At 38.3% G+C, this 15,957-nt stretch overlaps 1 protein-coding gene across 1 annotated transcript in view; it reads right to left on the bottom strand.

Annotated features, from left to right (window-relative positions):
• Positions 1-15,957, bottom strand: part of LOC132360069 (partitioning defective 6 homolog beta-like) — a 191,780-nt gene that overhangs the window by 167,524 nt on the left and 8,299 nt on the right. The gene's annotated exons all lie outside the window — the stretch shown is intronic.

Genomic DNA, 15,957 nt, shown 5'->3' with positions numbered 1-15,957 from the left:
ACCCAATTGGTACATTTTTTCCAGCTTTACTGAGATATGATTGACATATAACATTGTGTAAGTTAAGGAGTACAAGCTGATGATTTGATACATGTATATAATGCAAAATGATTATCACAATAAGGTTAGTTAACACATCCATCACCTTCTGTAATTACATTTTTTGTGTGTGGTCAGAGCATTAAAAATTTACTCTTTAGGCAACTTTTAAGTATACAATACAGCATTATTAACTATAATCACCAAGCTGCCACAACTTTGAACTGTGTCTGTGAGCATTTGTGCTTATATCTTGATTTATTTTACACATCAGTTAGCAAGATGTGTCCTAAGGTAATTACTTCTTTGCTTTATGCCATTTCAATTTATGAAAGTTTTCTTAGAAACGCTCTACCTTCAGATAGCAGGGGAAACCTGTATTAACGATTTGACTGAGCAATCTAGGTAATCTCTACCTCTCCATTTCCTTCATCTCTAAATAGGTCTAACAAAAATGACTTCGTAGGTTTCTATGGGGACTAAGTAAAAGGAGAAAAATAAAACAATAAAGGTAGCAGAAAAAGTTAGCTATTTTAAGTTATTGAGAGTCAGAGCCTATTTCTTTATACAACAGCAAAAATTTTATTTCCTTTCTGAGGGTTTAAAAAAGAAAATCCATATATTTGACTTATTTGTACTTTGGAGAGAATAATATAGAATGAAAACTAAAACGTGTAAATCTTCTTCTGGCTCTTTTGCAATTACAAAACTAGGACAAATGTATTAAAATATAGATTTCAATAAATACTCAAGAAAGGGCTTTGATAGCAATTTTATTACATTATTTACTAAGCATTTAATGATGGAGTTTCACCCTCTCATTCTGCTTCCTTCTCCTCCTCTGCTTTTCCTCCTACTGTTTTCTCTCCTTCTTCTACTCATCCCACCTAAAAGTCATCTGAAGGCAAATTAGACTTGGGATAGTTACCATAATGGTTTGAGTAGGTTACCACAAACATTCCTTCCCTATATATTTAAACAAATTGATACGTTACACTACATTATTTAGACAAAGTTTAAGAGAAAATTTTAATGTATCTTGCTAAGCAGGAAAAAAAATGTATTTTTACTACATTCAAAGAAAATAAGTTGCAAGAAAGATAATGCAAAAGGACAAAGACAAATTGTTAGTCCTGACTGGAATAAACTCTCCAGTCCTATTAGAAAGGGAACCAACACACATGTGTTAGTACATATTTTTCTAGGACATGCAGTGGATAATATCAGAGTAAAGGGCAAAAGAATGAAGCTATTCATTCAATCAAGGCCCAATGATCTTTAAATGACTAGATTTGTGAATCATAAATCTTATCAAGAAAATCAGGCCTCCACCAAAAATTGTGACTAATAATGATAATATATTCATGGGTTCTACTTCTCTCCTTGCCCTGTATCTTCCTAATATGGCAAACAAGCCCTTTAACCATCTGGTTTCTAAGTATATCCCCAACCCTGTCTTAAATGGATGGTTTTGGAGCCCCTGCACTTCACTAACCATCCTTCTCTAAAGCCTTCCTTGATGCCTCCCCACAGAAAGCATTCCTGGATTGGCTTGCCTCTGCATATTGCCAAAGCTCTCTATAATTGCACATGTGCATAATAATGATATGTTTGCCTATCTACTGCTATGCAATGAGCAACTTAAAAGCAAAGTTTTTATGTAATTATTTTTTAAATGATTTTATTGTGATATACATGACATGCAATAACCTGCACATATTTAAAGGGTGCAATCTGATAAATTTTGACATACGCATACACACACATACACACACAAAACTATCACTAAAATCAAGATAATTAAAAAGGTCAGTATCTACAAAAGTTTCCTCCTGCCCCCTTGTAAACCCTTCTTCCCACCTCTTTCTATTGCCCTTAATCCTCGCACAACCACTGACCTGCTATTGCTATAGATTAGTTTCATTTTCTAGAAATTTCTATGAAAGGAATAACACAATATGTACCCTTACTTGTCTGCCTTTCTTCACTCAGCTGAATTATTTTGGGATTCATCCATGTTGTTGTGTGTATCCATAGTGTATTCCCTTTTCATTGATGGTGTTTCACTGTATGGATATACCACACAATTTGCTTATCTATTCATTGTCAATGGGCACTGAGGTTGTTTCCAACTGGTGGCTATTAAAAATAAAGCTGCTATGAACATTCCTGTACAAGTCTTTTTGTGGGCACATGCTTTCATTTTTCTTGAGTAAATACCTATTTGCGGATCATGTGGTAGAAACATGTTTAACTTTTTAAGAAGCTTTAAAATTATTTTCCAAACTGATTGTATTATTTTATATTTCCAATAGGAGTGAGTATATAAGAGTTCCAGTTGTTTCTAATCCTCATTAACACTTGTGTAGTTAATTCTTATAGACACCTATTAGACATTCTAAGAGGTATTTAGTAGTATTTTATTGAGGCTTTAATAAACATTTCCCTAATGACTATGATGTTGAGCATTCTTATACATGTCTTTTGGTGAACATATGTGTGCATTTCTGTTGGAATTGCTGGGCCAGGAGTGATGTACCTGGTCAGCTTTTTGAAGATACTGCTGAACAGTTTTCTGAAGTGGTTGTACCATATTGTACTCTCACTAGCAGTATAAGACAGTCTAAATTGTTCCACATCCTCATCAACACTTGGTATTATCTGCTTTTTAAAATTTTAGTCATTCTGGTGGGTATGTGGTGAGAGTATATTGTGGGTTTAATTTGCATTTCCCTGATAAGTAATGAAAATGAGCTCTTTTTCATGTGTTTATTGTCTACTTAGATATATACACTTGAAATGTCTGTTCAAGTCTTTTGCGCTTGTTTTCATTGTGTTGCCTATCTTTTATTTTCATTTGCAGGCATTCTTAATACTCCAGGAATTGATTCTCATATTTTATATTCATTTACTGCAAATATCTCCACCATTCTGAATTGCCTTTTCATTCCCCTACTGATGACTTTTGATAAACAGAAGTACTTAATCTTATTATAATTCAATTTTTCAAGTTTCTTTCCCCTTTAAGGTTAGTGCTCTTTGAGTCCTGTTTAAGAAATCTTTGCCTACTTGTAGTTTATTAAGATGTTTTGTGTTTCTGCTGAGAAGCTTTATTATTTACCATTCTCATTTAGATCTGCAATTCATCTTGAATTGATTTGCTGCACTCCTATTGTTTGTTATTTTCTGTGTTCCTTGTTATTAAAAATAAGTATCTCTGATTTTTCCTTTTGTTCAGGCACCAGTATGACTCAACATGCCACTATACTATTATTGATTCTGTCTTTGTTCAAAAGCTTCATATTTCGTTCAGTGTGAACTTTTTCCATTAATTCTGATCTTTAAAAACATTGCATCAAAATATTATTTACCTTGATTGCTGAGTTTATGGAGCCCACTTAAATGTGACACCCAATGTGGGTCCCTCAGTCACCTCACTCGAGTCCCTGTCCTGCTTAACACCTGAAGCACACAGATCTTCCTACCATAAGACTACTTATCCATGTCCTTCAGATTACTTCCATGGATTTTCTGTGAGGCCCTCAGACCCACACAAGAACAGAGATCTCATTCCCTTCCTTTAAGTCAGTAGAAATACTCTGATTGCCTGAACATGCTCATGATAATGATAATAATCTGCCTGGAGAGGGCTTTATATCCTCCCACCACACCTCCTCTCAGGAAGGATCACTGTCTTAGAAGAATCACCGTAAATAAGTGATTTACCCCTTGAAGACCCACCCAGGTGGTTTTCTATTCCCTTTCTCTACAGAGCTGAAAAGATGTTAAATCCTCAGGTGGTCATCCTACCACAGGCAGTACTGGATTGGACTAAATTTCTAAATTATACCTGTTGCTGTTCCAGTCTTACCTGTTTATACTTGCAGCATCAAGGAATGCTCACACCTAAGCCAGTGACAAAAATAAGGACGGGGGAGCCACTCTCAAGGGAGGGGTCTTCACTACTTCTGATCCACCAATAGTCCCCACTAGAATCAGTTTCATTTACCAGAAAACAGAAACTCAGATCCCGAGGCAAGTTTTGGGTTGGCCAAAAAGTTCGTTCGGGTTTTTCCGTAAGCTGTTACAGAACATCTTACATCACCCCTAGAATGTGCAGCAGATTAAATTCTTCAACTGTTGCCAGCTAGGAATTGAATTAGGTCTGGAGCTAAGGCATTGAGGGCTTAGTGAAGGTTGAAGCTGAGATGGACCTACCTTCCTAACACAAAATCATGCACTAAGAAAAAGGAGGAGGATACAATACACATCTAATTCCTTATCTCTCCTCTGGCATCGAGTGAGACCTGTTCTTTTCAGTTCTCTGCCTCAGCTCCACAACCAGCTTTGTATGCACCTGCTCAGTGATTTGGATGGTTACCTGGGGCTACAGGATTTGTTACCAGCAAGACAGTGTATTGGCCACTAATTAGGTAATGCTAAGGATTGTTTTAGCTGTGGTTTTTTTGCAGCAATTTCGTCATAAATTGAGTGCTCAGGGGCTCAATTTCTGTCAGTATACCCCGAATTAAACACAGTCAGCCCATGGCATGCCAGGTTATGGCTAGTCCATAAATGCCATCGACATCCCCCATCAGTCCCTGCTTACACCAGATCTACTGTCCTTTTCCTCAAGTCATCAGTTACATACCTCTAATTTTGATACTTGTTCACTCAGTTTTGGGGACCAGTCAGACTTTGTTTTACTTTTTTAGGGAAGACATAATTCTGGCTCCAATTCTGCCACTATTTAGTTGAGTGCCCTTTTGAAAGTCACATTCTATGCCAGGAGTTCTCATCACAGCCTGCACATTAGAATACCAGTGCCTGGACCCTCCCTCAGCCATTTCAGTAATAGCAACTTTTCTATTTCCCATTGCCACACCCTCTTCAACTCTCAAAGTATTGAAACCAGTACTATTGACCATAGGATTTAAGAAGCACTGATCATTATGGACTAATGTTCTAGCTCTAACTATTGGATTTCCACCATGATCACACAAGATCAAACCCTCCCACTTTGGACCTTGACCTGTAGTGGACTCCTACATTGCTGCCTGTGCCTGAATCATTGTCTTAAAAACTGAGCTGAAAGCCAAACAACCTTGCTGCCTTCCCTGTATGTGCCACCTCCCATGTGCTGTAGAGAGGACCTCTCCCAGGTCTGACCTAGTGCCCCATATCTTTGATTTCTAACCCATGCTTATTACTCTTACTGTGAATGCCCTGACCCTGAGTGCTTGGCCAGATTACTTCCTACTATATACATCCCTGTTGACCCCTGGTCCACATATTGCCTACTGAATTTGACTTCTTCCCTGCCACTCACCATTGCTCATATTTTGTTCCAGATCTCAATGCCTCCCAAGTCACCATATTGCTGATTTACTTAAGCACTTACTATTTACCTAGCACTGTGCTAAGAAAATTGCATTCAGTATCTCATTTAATCTCACAAAAGGCAAATGAGATACATATGAATTTTACCCCCATTTTACAAATAAGGAAATAAAGGCAGCTTATAGTTGTTAAGATCACACAGCCTGACAACCAAATTCTCAGTACACTGCAAGCATAACTAGACAAAAATATATACCAGGCACACTCCATCTGCTGAAACCAGGTCTGGCTTTTGTGACACTCTGAGGTTGGTAGTTTACCTTCAGTACCTTGGTCTCCCTTTTCAGAAGCTTTCTTCTCACCATGTAAATACCTAAAAGCACATGCTTTCAGGATTGAGCTCCAACCACATCACACCTCACCAACACCTGCTCTGAATAAATACAGCATTATTCCGTCATTTTCACTTGAGTGTATATAAGATAAGTCAGGGAGCTTCAAGATGGTGGAAGAGTAAGACATGGAGATCATCTTCCTCCCAAAAAATACATCAGAAATACATCTACATGTGGAACAACTCCTACAAAACACCTGCTGAACGCTGGCAGAAGACCTCAGACCTCCCAAAAGGCAAGAAACTCCCCACGTACCTGGGTATGAGAAAAGAAAAAAGAAAAAACAGAGACAAAAGAATAGGGACGGGACCTGCGCCAGTGGGAGGGAACTGTGAAGGAGGAAAGGATTCCACACACTAGGAAGGTCCTTCACGGGCGGAGGCTGTGGGTGGCGGAGGGGGGAAGCTTCGGAGCCACGGAGGAGAGCTCAGCAACAGGAGTGCACAGGACAAAGCGGAGAGATTTCCGCAAAGAGGATCGGTGCCGACCAGCATGAACCAGCCCGAGAGGCTTGTCTGCTCACCCACTGGGGCGGGTGGGGGCTGGGAGCTGAGGCTCGGGCTTCGGTCGGATCCCAGGGAGAGGACTCGGGTTGGCGGCGTGAACACAGCCTGAAGAGGGCTAGTGCACCACGGCTAGCCAGGAGGGAGTCCAGGAAAAGGTCTGGAGCTGCCGAAGAGGAAAGAGACTTTCTCTTGCCTCTTTGTTTCCTGGTGTGCGAGGAGAGGGGATTAAGAACGCAGTTTAAAGGAGCTCCAGAGACGGGCGCAAGCCGTGGCTATCAGTGCGGACCCCAGAGATGGGCATGAGACACTAAGGCTGCTGCTGCAGCCACCGAGAAGCCTGTGTGCAAGCACAGATCACTATCCACACCTCCACTCCCGGGAGACTGTGCAGCCCGCCACTGCCAGGATCCTGTGATCCAGGGACAACTTCCCTGGGAGAACACACAGTGTGCCTCAGGCTGGTGCAATGTCATGCCAGCCTCTGCTGCCACAAGCTCGCCGGAACTCTGTACCCCTCCCTCCCCATGGCCTCAGTGAGCCAGAGCCCCCGGATCAGCTGCTCCTTTAACCCCGTACTCTCTGAGCGAAGAACAGACACGCTCAGACGAGCTACACGCAGAGGCTGGGCCAGATCCAAAGCTGAATCCCAGGAGCTGTGAGAACAAAGAGAAAGGGAAATTTCCCTCAGCAGCCTCAGGAGCAGCGGATTAAGTTTCCACAATCAACTTGATGTTCCATGCATCTGTGGAATACCTGAATAGACAACGAATCATCCCAAATTGAATTTGGGAGCAACGATACATATTTTTTTTTTTTCCCTTTTTCTCTTTTTGTGAGTGTGTATGTGTATGATTCTGTGTGCGATTTTGTCTGTATAACTTTGCTTTTACCATTTGTCATAGGGTTCTGTCCATCCATTTTTTCTTTTTTTGTTTTTGTTCTTGTTTTTTTAGTATAGTTTTTAGCACTTCTTAGCATTGGTGGATTTGTTTTTTGGTTTGGTTGATCTCTTCTTCTTTTCTTTCCTTTTTAAAATTTTTTAATTACTTAAACAAATTTTTTTAATAATTATCTTTTACTTTAATAACTTTATTTTATTTTATTTTACTTTATTTTATTTTATCTTCTTTCTTTCTTTCTTTCTATTTTTCTCCCTTTTATTCTGAACCGTGTGGATGACAGGCTCTTGGTGATCCAGCAAGGTGTCAGGGCTGTGCCTTTGAGGTGGGAGAGCCGAGTTCAGGTCACTGGTCCACAAGAGACCTTCCAGCTCCAAGTAATATCAAATGGCGAAAATCTCCTAGAGATCTCCATCTCAACACCAAGACCCAGCTCCACTCAACAACCAGCAAGCTACAGTGCTGGACACCCTATGCCAAACAACTAGCAAGACAGGAACAAAACCCAATCCATTAGCAGAGAGGCTGCCTAAAATCATAATAAGGCCACAGACACCCCAAAACACACCACCAGACGTGGACCTGCCACCAGAAAGACAAGATCCAGCCTCATCCACCAGAACATAGGAAATAGTTCCCTCCATCAGGAAGCCTATAGAACCCACTGAACCAACCTTAGCCACTGGGGACAGACACCAAAAACAATGGGAACTATGAAGCTGCAGCATGTGAAAAGGAGACCTCAAACACATTAAGTTAAGCAAAATGAGAAGACAGAGAAACACACAGCAGATGAAGGAGCAAGGCAAATACCCACCAGACTTACCAAGTGAAGAGGAAATAGGCAGTCTACCTGAAAAAGAATTCAGAATAATGATAGCAAAGATGATCCAAAATCTTGGAAATAGAATGGAGAAAATACAAGAAACGTTTAACAAAGACATAGAAGAACTAAAGAGCAAACAAACAGTGATGAACAACACAATAAATGAAATTTAAAATTCTCTAAAAGGGATCAATAGCAGAATAATTGAGGCAGAAGAACAGATAAGTAACGTGGAAGATAAAAGAGTGGAAATAACTACTGCAGAGCAGAATAAAGAAAAAAGAATGAAAAGAATTGAGGACAGTCTCAGAGACCTCAAGGACAACATTAAACACACCAACATTTGAATTATAAGGGTCTCAGAAGAAGAAGAGAAATAGAAAGGGACTTTAAATATTTGAAGAGATTATAGTTGAAAAATTCCTTAATATGTGAAAGGAAATAATTAATCAAGTCCAGGAAGCACAGAGAGTCCCATAAAGGATAAATCCAAGGAGAAACACACCAAGACACATATTAATGAAATTATCAAAAATTGAACACAAAGAAAAAATATTAAAAGTAACAAGGGAAAAACAAGAAATAACACACAAGGGAATCCCCATAAGGTTAACAGCTGACCTTTCAGCAGAAACTCTGCAAGCCAGAAGGGGGTGGCAGGACATATTTAAAGTGATGAAGGAGAAAAACCTACAACCAAGATTACTCTACCCTGCAAGGATCTCATTCAGATTTGATGGAGAAATTAAAACCTTTACAGACAAGCAAAAGCTAAGAGAATTCAGCACCACCAGACCAGCTTTACAACAAATGTTAAAAGAAGTTCTCTAGGCAGGAAACACAAGAGAAGGAAAAGACCTACAATAACAAACCCAAAACAATTAAGAAAATGGTAATAGGAACATACATATCGATAATCACCTAAAATGTAAATGGATTAAATGCTCCAACCAAAAGACATAGGCTGACTGAATGGATACAAAAACAAGACCCATATATATGCTGTCTACAAGAGATCCACTTCAGACCTAGGGACACATACAGACTGAAAGTGAGGGGATGGAAAAAGATATTCCATGCATATGGAAAGCAAAGCAAAGCTGGAGTAGCATTCTGATATCAGAAAATGGACTTTAAAACAAAGACTATTACAAGAGACAAAGAAGGACACTACATAATGATCAAGGGATCAATCCAAGAAGAAGATATAACAATTGTAAATATTTATTCACCGAACATAAGAGCACCTCAATACATAAGGCAAATACTAACAGCCATAAAAGGGGAAATTGACAGTAACACAATCATAGTGGGGGACTACATCCCACTTTCACCGATGGACAGATCATCGAAAATGAAAATAAATAAGAAAACACAAGCTTTAAATGATACATTAAGCAAGATGAACTTAAATGATAAGACATTCCATCCAAAAACAACAGAATACACATTCTTCTCAAGTGCTCATGGAACATTCTCCAGGATAGGTCATATCTTGGGTCACAAATCAAACGTTGGTAAATTTAAGAAAATTGAAATTATATCACGTATCTTTTCTGACCACAACACTATGAGACTAGATATCAATTACAGGAAAAAATGGTAAAAAAATACAAACATATGGAGGCTAAAAAATACTCTACTAAATAACCAAGAGATCACTGAAGAAATCAAAGAGGAAATCAAAAAATACCTCAAAACAAATGACAATGAAAACACGATGACCCAAAACCTATGGGATGCAGCAAAAGCAGTTCTAAGAGGGAAGTTTATAGCAATACAATCCTACCTCAAGAAACAAGAAACATCTCAAATAAACAACCTAACCTTACACCTAAAGCAATTAGAGAAAGAAGAACCAAAAAATCCCAAAGTTAGCAGAAGAAAAGAAATCATAAAGATCAGTTCAGAAACAAATGAAAAAGAAATGAAGGAAACGATAGAAAAGGTCAATAAAACTAAAAGCTGGTTCTTTGAGAAGATAACAAAATTGATAAACCATTAGCCAGACTCATCAAGAAAAAAAGGGAGAACACTCAAATCAATAGAATTTGAAATGGAAAAGGACAAGTAACAACTGACACTGCAGAAATACAAAGGATCATGAGAGATTACTACAAGCAACACTATGCCAATAAAATGGACAACCTGGAAGAAAAGGACAAATTCTTACAAATGCACAACCTTCCAAGACTGAATCAGGAAGAAATAGAAAATATGAACAGACCAATCACAAGCACTGCAATTGAAGCTGTGATTTAAAATCTTCCAACAAACAAAAGCCCAGGACCAGATGGCTTCACAGGCGAATTCTATCAAACATTTAGAGAAGAGCTAACACCTATCCTTCTCAAACTCTTCCAAAATATAGCAGAGGGAGGAACAGTCCCAAACTCATTCTATGATGTCACCATCACCCTGATACCAAAACCAGACAAAATTATCACTAAGAAAGAAAACTACAGGCCACTATCACTGATGAACATAGATGCAAAAATCCTCAACAAAATACGAGTGAACAGAATCCAACAGCACATTAAAAGGATCATACACCATAATCAAGTGGGGTTTATCCCAGGAATGCAAGGATTCTTCAATATACACAAATCAATCACTGTGATAAACCATATTAACAAATTGAAGGAGAAAAAGCACATGATCATCTCAATAGATGCAGAAAAAGCTTTCGACAAAATTCAACACCCATTTATGATAAAAAACCCTCCAGAAAGTAGACATAGAGGGAACTTACCTCAACATAATAAACGCCATGTATGACAAACCCACAGCCGACATCTTTCTCAATGCTGAAAAACTGAAAGCATTTCCTCTAAGAACAGGAACAAGATAAGGTTGTCCACTCTCACCACTATTAGTCAACATTGTTTTGGAAGTTTTAGCCACAGTAATCACAGAAGAAAAATAAATAAAACGAATCCAAATCGGAAAAGAAGAAGTAAAGCTGTCACTGTTTGCAGATGACATGATACTATACATAGAGAATCCTAAAGAGGCCACCAGAAAACTACTAGAACTAATCAACGAATTTGGTAAAGTAGCAGGATACAAAATTAATGCACAGAAATCTCTTGCATTCCTATACACTAATGATGAAAAATCTGAAAGAGAAATTAAGGAAACACTCCCATTTACCATTGCAACATAAAGAATAAAATATCTAGGAATAAACCTACCTAAGGAGACAAAAGACATTTATGCAGAAAATTATAAGACACTGATGAAAGAAATTAAAGATGATACAAACAGATGGAGAGATATATCCTTGGATTGGAAGAATCAACATTTTGAAAATGACTATACTACCCAAAGCAATCTACAGATTCAATGCAATCTCGATGAAACTACCACTGGCATTTTTCACAGAACTAGAACAAAAAATTTCACAGTTTGTATGGAAACACAAAAGACCCCGAATATCCAAAGTAATCTTGAGAGAGAAAAATGGAGCTGGAGGAATCAGGCTCCCTGTCTTCAGACTATATTACAAAGTTACAGTAAAAAACACAGTATGGCACTGGCACAAAAACAGAAATATAAATCAGTGGAACAGGATAGAAAGCCCAGAGATAAACCCACACACATATGGTCACCTTATCTTTGATAAAGGAAGCAAGAATATACAGTGGAGAAAAGACAGCCTCTTCAATATGTGGTGCTGGGAAAACTGGACGGCTACATGTAAAAGAATGAAATTATAACACTCCCTTATGGCATACACAAAAATAGACTCAAAATGGATTAAAGACCTAAATGTAAGGCCAGACACTATAAAACTCTTAGAGGAAAACATAGGCAGAACACTCCATGATATAAATCACAGCAAGATCCTTTTTGACCCACCTTCTAGAGAAATGGAAATAAAAACAAAAATAAACAAATGGGACCTAATGAAACTTTAAAGCTTTTGCACAGAAAAGGAAACCATAAACAAGACAAAAAGACAACCCTCAGAATGGGAGAAAATACTTGCAAGTGAAGCAACTGATAAAGGATTAATCTCCAAAATTTATAAGCAGCTCATGCAGCTCAATATCAAAAAAACAAACAACCCAATCCAAAAATGGGCAAAAGACCTATATAGACATTTCTCCAAAGAAGATATACAGATTGCCAACAAACACATGAAAGAATGCTCAATATCATTAATCATTAGAGAAATGCAAATCAAAACCACAATGAGGTATCACCTCACACCAGTCAGAATGGCCATCCTCAAAAATTCTACAAACAATAAATGCTGGAGAGGGTGTGGAGAAAAGGGAACCCTCTTGCACTGTTCCTGGGAATGTAAATTGATACAGCCACTATGGAGAACAGTATGGAGGTTCCTTAAAAATCTAAAAATAGAACTACCATACGACCCAGCAATCCACTACTCAGCATATACCCTGAGAAAACCATAATTCAAAAAGAGTCATGTACCAAAATGTTCATTTCAGCTCTATTTACACTAGCCAGGACATGGAAGCAACCTAAGTGTCCATCAACAGATGAATGGATAAAGAAGATGTGGCACATATATACAATGGAATATTATTCAGCCACAAAAAGAAATGAAATTGAGTTATTTGTAGTGAGATGGATGGACCTAGATAGAGTCTGTCATACAGAGCGAAATAAGTCAGAAAGAGAAAAACAAATACCGTATGCTAACATATATATATGGAATCTTAAAAAAAATAAATGGTCCTGAAGAACCTAGGGGCATGATGGGAATAAAGACCTACTAGAGAATGGACTTGAGGATATGGGGAGGGGGAAGGGTAAGCTGGGACAAAGTGAGAGAGTGGCATGGACATATATACACTACCAAATGTAAAATAGATAGCTAGTGGGAAGCAGCCGCATAGCACAGGGAGATCAGCTCCATGCTTTGTGACCACCTAGAGGGGTGGGATAGGGAGGGTGAGAGGGAGGGAGGGAGAGGCAAGAGGGAAGAGATATGGGTACATATGTATATGTATAACTGATGAACTTTGTTATAAAGCAGAAAGTAACACACGATTGTAAAGCAATTATACGCCAATAAAGGTGTTTAAAAAAAAGAAATTAATGATTCTGGAAATCCAGAGGACAGAGCTTAATTCTTGTTGTCGTTGTTGTTGTTTTTATATGTTTGCTTTTGTATTAAATGCTAACATTTTTACATTTAAAAAAAAAGATAAGTCAATATGTTTCTCTCCACAGAATATTTGAGCTCCAAGCCTTATATCATTATGCAAGAAAAAGTGGTATTCCTTCTTCAAGAAGTTTAATCGTCTGCAAATAGATATCCTGCAAGTCAGCAGGAAAACTTCCAGGAGACTTCAGCTTACATCATAAAGGTGGCCAGCCTATATGCATGGTGAACTTGTGACAAAGTCCAGGTTGGATGCAAATTGGAGGAAAATAGTTCAGGGAGTTGCTTTGAGCCTCAATAATTTTAATGACTTTACGTCAGCTTTCTATTTCCACTGTAACAAATAACCCCAAACTATGTGCTTAAAACACATAGTGCTATGTGCTTAAAAAACATAAAGTCAAGATATCATCTGGGCAGTTTCCACTAGATGCTAGGGGAGAATCTACTCCTTGCACTCTCCAGATTCTAGAGATTGCCCACATTGCTTGGCTGATGACTGCCTCACTTCAACCTCTACTTCTACACTCACATCTCCTTCTCTGAGTGACTCCTCAGCTTCCTTCCCTTTTACTCTTACCAGGACCCTTGTGATTAAATTTGGTCTGTTTGGATAGTCTAAAATAATCTCCCAGGGATTTCCCTGATGGTGCAGTGGTTAAGAATCTGCCTGCCAATGCAGGGGACACGGGTTTGAACCTTGGTCTGGGAAGATCTCACATGCCATGGAGCAGCTAAGCCCGTGCGCCATAACTACCAAGCCTGCACACTGCAGCTGTTGAAGCCTGCTCGCCTAGAGTCCATGCTCCACAACAAGAGAAGCCACTGCAATGGAAGTCCACACACAGCAACGAAGAATAGCCCCCACTTGCAGCAACTAGAGAAAGCCCATGCGTAACAACGAAGACCCAACACAGCCAAAAATAAATACATAAATTTATTTAAAAAATAAGATAATCTCCCCATCTCAAGGTCCTTAATTTTGTCACATCTACAAAGTCCCTTTTGTCATGTACACTAACATTCACAGATTCTAGGGATTAAGATATGGACATTTTGGGGGGTCACTATTTTTCTTACTATTTACTTAAAGATCCAAATATAGGACAATCAAGGACAGAAAAGAAGGATGGAAAATGTTAGTTAGGACACTTTCAAATGATGGTGACAGAAAGTCAATTAAAATTAGCTTAAGCCACAGAGGGTAATTTGTGGGCACACATAAGCAAACCTCCAAAAGAGAGGGAGGAAAATTAGCCTCCAGATTAACTGGATATAGGATTCCAATACTAACAACTCACTGTCTCTTGTCTTTTTTCTCATTTTTCTGCATCTTGTTTTTGGGCAGCTGCTCCTCAATGTTGGACCATCAACAAAAGCAAATCAAAATCAAAGTTTGCACCCTTCAGCTTCATGAACAGGGTTAAATATAGTCCTTCCCCACTAGTTCCATAAAGGAAAATTCTCAGGAGGTTTTCTCAATGGCAAGGATTGGATCGTATGCCCATCACTGAGCCAATCAATGAAATTATGGCAATGAAATATTATGATTGACCCAGCTCAGGTCTTCTGACACCCTATGGTCATTGTAACTGACAGCTCCACAGATCTCACCAGAACTAGTGTTAGGGACAAGAGTTCCTCACATGAAAAAAGGACTTCGGTTCAAGGCAGACAAAACAGTAAATGTCCACTTAAAAAAAAAAAAAAAAGGATAGTGGGTGTTGTTCACATTTCTACAGAGTTAATCCCTGTCAAATGGGGAATGAAATCAAAATTAGTAAGAAAAAGGGATGATCTGAAACTTCTGGGAACTTTTGCTACAGATAAAAGAATTTAAGATGAAATATGTATACACTGAAAACTATAAAACAGTGATGAAATGAATTAAAGAAGACACAAATAAATGGCAAGGTATCATATGTTCATGGATTGGAAGAGTGAATATTGTTAAAATGTCCATACAACCCAAAGCAATCTACTAATTCAGTGTAATCCCTATCAAAACTCCAATGGTATTTTTCACAGAAATACCATTGGAAAAATTATTTTTCAAAGAAAAACAATGCTAAAATTTATATGGAACCACAAAATGTCTCAAATAGCCAAAACAATCTTGTGCAAGAAGAGCGAAGCTGGAGACCTCACACTTCCTGATTTCAAATTATACTACAAAGGTATAGTAATCAAAGCAGTATGATACTGGCATAAAGACAGACACATAGACTAATGAAACAGAATCAAGAGCCCAGAAATAATCTACAATCAACTAGTCTTCAACAAGTTTGCCAAGAACACACAATGAGGAAGGGATGGGGTCTGCAATAAATGACAGTGGGGATATGTGATATCCACACGCAAAAGAATGAAATTGGACCCTAATCCTACACCAGACACAAAAGTCAACTCACAGTAGATTAAAGACTTAAAGGTAAAACCTGAAATCATAAAACTCCTAGAAGAAAACACAGGGGACAAGTTTATGGAAATTTAGTCTTGGCTATGGTTTTTTGAATATGACACCATGAGCACAGGCAACAAAAGCAAAAATAAACAAGTGGAATAACATCAAACTAAAAAGCTTCTGCAAAGGAAACAATCACAGAATGAAAAGGCAACCTACAGAATGGAAGAAATATTTTCAAACTATATATCTGATAAAGGGTTAATAGCCAAAGTATGTAAGGAACTCGTGCAACTTAATAACAACAAAAACAACAAAATCTGCTTGAAAAATGGGCAAAGGACTTGAATAGACTTTTCTCCAAGGAAGACATAAAATGGCCAACAGGTATATGAAAATGTGCTCAAT

This window comes from Balaenoptera ricei, chromosome 2 (assembly GCF_028023285.1).
Source record: "Balaenoptera ricei isolate mBalRic1 chromosome 2, mBalRic1.hap2, whole genome shotgun sequence".
Taxonomy (NCBI): Eukaryota; Metazoa; Chordata; class Mammalia; order Artiodactyla; family Balaenopteridae; genus Balaenoptera; species Balaenoptera ricei.
This window is presented reverse-complemented; position numbering and strand designations above follow the sequence as displayed.